At 48.6% G+C, this 6,235-nt stretch overlaps 1 protein-coding gene across 2 annotated transcripts in view; it reads left to right on the top strand.

Moving 5' to 3' along the window:
* Positions 1–6,235, top strand: part of TRAK2 (trafficking kinesin protein 2) — a 44,732-nt gene that overhangs the window by 2,031 nt on the left and 36,466 nt on the right. The window contains exon 1 of one of the 2 annotated variants that reach the window (XM_077319150.1): positions 3,630–3,753. The exons of the other annotated variant lie outside the window; for it this stretch is intronic. The gene's annotated coding sequence lies outside the window, so the exon portion shown is untranslated. Of the gene's footprint in view, positions 1–3,629; positions 3,754–6,235 lie in introns of those variants that run through there. 2 annotated transcript variants of the gene reach the window in all.

The following is a 6,235-nucleotide window of genomic DNA, read 5'->3' as shown; positions in this document are numbered from 1 at the left end:
GAGCCAAACCACTCCGTAAGTGTTGAAAACGTGCTCTTTTGTGCTCATCAGTATGTTGTGATGCTTAGAAAAGAGATTCCCAACCAGGGATCAGCGGTGGTCCCCCAGTGGTCCATGCATGCCCTTTCCCCTTCTAAATCTTAATGGACTTGACCGCAAGCTGGAAAACCAGCCACGTCTGTTGACCCCCTGGCAAGCAAGAGTGAGTTCGCGTGTGGCCTCTGCACCTGGGAGGGGGTGGAGCCTGCATGCCTACTCCGGCTTTAAGCCGCCTTCTGTCCTCCTCGAGCTTGCCAGTCTCTGGGCTCAATTCTTGGCTTCTGCCCTTCTGTCTGGTTTACAGGAGGTAGCAATAAAGGAGGGAGGAGGTAGTGAAATGAGGACGAAGGTGCTGTACTGATGTTGCTTCCAGTGGTGTGCCACTTCTGGGGGCGTGGCTGGGGGGCGTGGCCAGTTGACATCAATTCCAGGGGTCCTCGAAGGAAAATGTATTTAAGGCGCTCCTCCATGGTCAAAAGGTTGGGAAAGGCTGCCCTAGACAGAGGTGTGTGTTAAGGGCTATTAAGTCAACTTATGGCGACCCAATGAACTACTGTCCTCCTAAAAACTGTATCATTAATAGCCTTGCTCAGGCTTGCAAACTGCAGGCTGTAGGAAGTGGTGCATACAAAAGGGATGTTTTTTTCCAGGTACACTTGCAGGAAAACCATCTGGGCACAAATCCTGAAAACCACTTGCACTTTTGATTGAAAGCACTCCTTTTAGGGGAACATCTGGATTCCAGCCAAAGAGCACCACAGAGACCCGCAAGATTCTGGGGATACAGAGGCTTTGTCAGAGATCAGAGCTTTGACTCTCAAAAGCTTATTATACCTCAAATATCTGATTGTTCTCTGCTGCAGACCCACACGGCTGCCCTCCAAAGCTCTTTTTTAGGGGAAGGGTCCACGGCTCAGGGATGGAGCGCCTGCTGGGCACGCAGGAGGCCTCTGACTGGGTCTCTGGCATTTCTCGGTAGAATGTCAAAGACTGGCCGCCCTTCATGCCCCTCATAGATCAAGGATAAGGCGGGTTCTGTGCCTGCCGTGCAGTTCAGGGGCCGATCTCGGGCAGTCGCCATCTGTCAGCCTCGCCTGCTTCACAAGGGTTGCTGTGAGAATAAACTGGTGTTGGTTAGAGAGCGTCCCGGATTTATCCCTCTGACATCTGGTGTGCCGGGTGGGGACATCCATTTGCAGGAAAACAAATGTCAATCTCTCCAGCAAAGCTGGAATTGTGCTGAGCCGAGTTCACCTCTGGGAGAAAGACGTTTCCCGCATGAATTCCTTGCTTGTAAAGCACTCCTTTTTTTTTGAGCCCTGCTCCAGGAGGTGTCCGGTGGATGGATTTATGCATTTAAATAATTGCCAGCTCCAAGTTGAGACGTACCTGGACACTAGGGGGGGGGCAGAGGGGAGGAACCAATGGGGTACAGTGCTCTAGAGTCCACCTCCCAAAGTTGCCCAAAGATCAGTTTGTAATCATGTGTAATCCCAGGAGATCTCAGCCACCACATGGAGGTTGGGAGCCCTGCTCATAGCCTGATCTCATCGGAGCTGGGTCGCTCAGGCAGCCGGCCGCAGTTAGTGGGTGGACGGGAACCAGCAACGAAGTCCAGCAGGGCTGCCATGCAGAAGTTCTAGAGTGTTTTAGAAAGTGTAGAACGTGTTTAGATTAGGGCATCTTGCAGTTTCCCAGCCTGCTCAGGAGTGTTTATAGTTGGACTGCAGTTCTGAAGGGGAGAAGCTTGGCAGGAAGCAACAACAGGCTTGGCTCAGCACAGAGAGCCTGAAAATAGCTCTGACACATGATGCGCCATCAGGGTACTCCCTTCGATCCATTTAAGCATCGTCTCACCCTTTGGTAGTATGCATCTGTTGCCTTATCCTCACGCTAAACTTCACTTTGCAAATGCCTTCTTCCTCCTCCTCCTCCTCCTCAGTGTGCATGTCCATGTTTTTGTGTTTGTGTTACCCTGTTAATTCAAGGAACCGTAGAAGTCCTGGAAGGTGTGTTGAAATGCTAGTCTTCTGAACTCTGGGTGGTGTCAGAGGACCTTTATTGGCCTAGGCCAGGGGTAGTCCAACTGCGGCCCTCCAGATGTCCATGGACTACAATTCCCATGAACGAATGCTGGCAGGGGCTCTTGGGAATTGTAGTCCATGGACATCTGGAGGGCTGCAGTTGGACTACCCCTGGCCTACACTGTGAGTGGTGCTTGCAGTATGTCACTTCCCAGGGGCATTTTGCCTGTTCTACTGGGGGAATTCATACAGCCCCCTTGGACTTACTCAGCATAATCAGCTTTTGAGCCTTTGTGAGAAAGATGGACTAGAACTAGAGCAGGGGTAGTCAGACTGTGGCCCTCCAGATGTCCATGGACTACAATTCCCAGGAGCCCCCTGCCAGCGAATGCTGGCAGGGGGCTCCTGGGAATTGTAGTCCATGGACATCTGGAGGGCCGCAGTTTGACTACCCCTGAACTAGAGGGGTGCTTAAAAAGAAACAAAATTGTCTACTCTGGCAAAAGGCCACTGGAAAGTAACAACACTCACATGAACATGTATGGTCTCAGTCTAGCAGATTACTGTTTTATTCTCTTTCATTTCTGTCAAGCATGCATGTGTTATATTCCGTAGTCTGCATTCCATAACGGTGTTGCAGCAGTTGCCTTCCCCGCAGAGATGCCAGCCTCCAGGTGGCACCTGAGGATCCCCTGGAATTGCAGTTCATCTCCACAAATGTCCAGGTGTTTCCTAGGCTGAAGCCGGCAGCCCTACCTGGCAACCCTACTTCCAAAATAAATTCAGGTGGGCAGCCATGTTGGTCTGAAGTCGGAGAACAAAATTTGAGCCCCACAGCGCCCTAATACCTGTACCTTGAAACCTGATTCCAGCGGCACTTGTATATCTCACTCCTTGGTTGGAATTCCCCAATAAATGTTTGGTGTATCCAGGGAACTCGGCAAGGGCCAAGGCTATTTATGCGGCAGGAAAACTAAAGGTCACGGATAACAAAATTAGCAGCATGCTGTTAAATATAGTCCTGGGGTGGCCCTTGGAAGTTAGCGGCAGCTTTCTTGACTCTTCTGCTGCATCTCATTTCACTGATGCTTTGTCCTGAAGAGTCCCTGCCTGGTTCAGCTGCATTCTACTGATGAGGTTTTGTCCTGAGCTTTAACTCTGCAAAAAATTTTGGGGCTTGGCACAATTAATTTTGAAATAATCATATTGATGTTTAAAATGGGATTGAAGCTCCATCAGTGAAACGTAACTTCCTGTTATGCTCTCAGTTATCATTTCATCTACACTGACTGATACCCGGAATAGGCGAGATGGTTATATTAGGTCGCCGCCATTTCCTGTTTGCTGCTATTTATTATATGTAGAAATTGTTTTAACTCTTTATGGGGATTTTAAATTGTATGGATTTTGCTATTTGTTAACTGCTGTGAGCCAGTTAGTGGGAGCAGCGGTATAAAAATCAAATTAATAATAATAATAACAACAACTTGCTCTTCTATAACCTGGATGAAAGAAGAGATTTTGCAAAACCTTTTTCGTCCATTCATCATATCTCATTTGGTTTAGAAACATAAAATCCCAAAGTGGGAAGGGGCCATGGAGGCCATCTAATACCACCCCCTGCTCAGGGCAGGATCAACCTCGTGCATCCAGGTGAAGGATCTGCCTAGCTGCTGCTTAAAAACCATGGGTGAGTCCCATAGTCCTTAAAATGGGAGGGGATCTCTCTCCTAAGGGAACCTCAGATCCTCTTAGCTGCAGTAATTGATATTCTGTAAGAAAAAAGCAGTGCAGTGAGATTTCACAAATGAAAACATTTGCAGTTAGCAATTGGACGTTTTAATGGCAGATGTTCAGCTGTGGAAAAGCCAGAGGTGCTGCGGGATCCGTCAGGACAGCTGCCTAGAAGCGGGGTTAGCAGAGGAGCAGATGGGAGTGGAGAAGAAATAGAATTGCATTCTGTGTGCTCTAATTTTAACATACAAATGATGATGGTAAATCTAAGTGGAGTAACCTATTGCACAAATCCTTTTATTTTGAGACATTAGCATAGACAAAACCTTTTGATCTTATAGTATTAAACTTATATAGTGTGGCGAGTTCATACTGTGTGACTTGACTACCGGCTTTATTTGACAAAATGTGCTTTCAAAATACTCTGGCCTTTGGATGAATTCTTTATGTATTGATCTTGTTTTCTGCTGTTGGGCTGGCCCAGTTCTCAGCATTTTTCCTGCCCTGGACTCTTCAATGTGTCCTCTACTTTTCCTGCCCTCTTTATTGGGGAGAGGAAGTTGATGACAACCTGTCTCACATGAAAGTCCTTCAAACCCTCAGGAAGCCTCTGTGATTCCCCCCCCCCAAGAGATTGAAGAGGGTTTGTCCAAGCTGCCTTTGTAAACAAAGTGCCACATGGCATGGGGAGGGGGCTGCAGCAAGGAGGAGGCAAAACTCCTCCTTCCCTCCCCACTCCCCCTTGCTCTGTCGGCTTCCCCTGCTAACGGAAGACCAACGTGGGTCATCCCCCCCCTGGTCCCCTGATCCCCTCCTATTGCTCTTTGGGAGAATCACGGGGGTCTGCCAGGGGGATTGGAAACAGAAGTCTGCTTCTGCTGATGCCTGTAGTCTTTGGGATGCCGCCCCCCCATTTGTTCAGCTAGAAAGCTGTCCTCCTGATCTGGGTGGGCCAGGCTAGCCCAGTCCTGAAAGCTAAGCAGGATTGGCCTTGGTGTGTATTTGGATGGGGGACCACCAAAGAAGGTCCAGGGCTGTGCAAGCCCGCTCTGTCCATCTCTTGCCTTGAAAGCCCTATGAGGTTACCAGGAGTCAGCTGTGACTCCACAGCACTTTCCCTTACCTAGAGCCGTGGTTCTCTTTGGCAGCTGAAGCAGCCGGTCCATCCCGAGGCCACGGCACTGGCTGCTGCAGGCTGGAATGGGCACTCTGGCAGCTGAAGCGCCCAACCCTAGTCCGTAGCCACTCTGGAGAGGAGGCTGGCAGGCAGCCGTTTCGCTCCCAGTAGCGGAGGTGCTTCAAACTGTGCCCCTGAAGATGCAGAGGCTGGGGCATATGTGGGAGTGCGCATCGACCATGTGTAGAGTGTCCTAAGTGTTGGACTTCTGGCTAAAAACAAGCTGGCAACCAATGAAGGTTTTTTTCCCAAAACGAATGCGATACAGACCTGCTGGCTGCCCCATGGAGGTTCAGATGGGTGGCCATGCTGGTCTGAAGCAGCAGAACAAGGTTTTGATCCAAGTTCCCGTTGGCTGTGAACTTAATGGGGTGGAGGTCAGCCTCGATTAACTCCCCCCCCCCCTAAAATGTCACCCTGAGTCCCTTGGAGGCAGAGGGGTCCAGGCGATGAGTAAATTTTTTTAAGTATCCAGAATTAAGTTGATAGTTTTGTGGAAAACTTCATAAATTTTAAAAATATTAATTTCTGATGAATTGGACATCAAGATTAGTTACGATGTAAAAAGAAACTAGACCGTGTCTGCTTTGGGAAGCTAAAAGTGAGGCTGCACTGTCTCACATAAACAGTGCTGTACAGTTTTAAAAGGACATGTTCTTGTTTGGATTGTGTTTTTATTGTTGGAGGTTAAAAGCTTTCTTGGATCACTGTCTTAAGCTTTCAAGGAAAAGTATTTTATATAAATAATCTAGATGGATCTGTTGTAAACAGAAGACATTCCAGCGCCCTTGAAAATACATCCTTTCCCCTTGGTTTTAATTTGTAAGGGGAAGTCTCCCTAGCTGATTTATATAATCACTAATGAAGGGAGGAAATCATTTTTTTCTTCATTTTCTTAATATGCCTGAAACAGCTGAGTGAGGTTGATCTAGAACAAAGTAAATAAATAAATAACCTGCTTCCTGTATTGGACTCTCTTCCAGTTGGAGCAGGTCCATTTTCACAAGGAGAACAGTTTTCTAAAGGATGCACATGGTACACGGATACTTAAAGTTTCACTCCAGAGGCACCTTTAAGGCCAAAAAAATGCACTAGGATCAGATTGTCGTAGGTTATGTGGGAACCCATCCGCTGCCACAGCCTGATTACTGCGCCGCTGATGCCGCCAGCGCACTCAAGAGGGCCCTTCTGCTCCCTGTCCCGGGCCTCCTGCTCAGCGGCTGCCCCAGGGGTGGCTCCTGGCCGGCTGCTGGACGGGGCT

The sequence above is a fragment of the Paroedura picta genome, chromosome 2 (genome assembly GCF_049243985.1).
Source record: "Paroedura picta isolate Pp20150507F chromosome 2, Ppicta_v3.0, whole genome shotgun sequence".
NCBI classification, from domain to species: domain Eukaryota; kingdom Metazoa; phylum Chordata; class Lepidosauria; order Squamata; family Gekkonidae; genus Paroedura; species Paroedura picta.
Note: the sequence above shows the minus strand (reverse complement) of the source record. Positions and strands in the feature narration are given on the sequence as shown.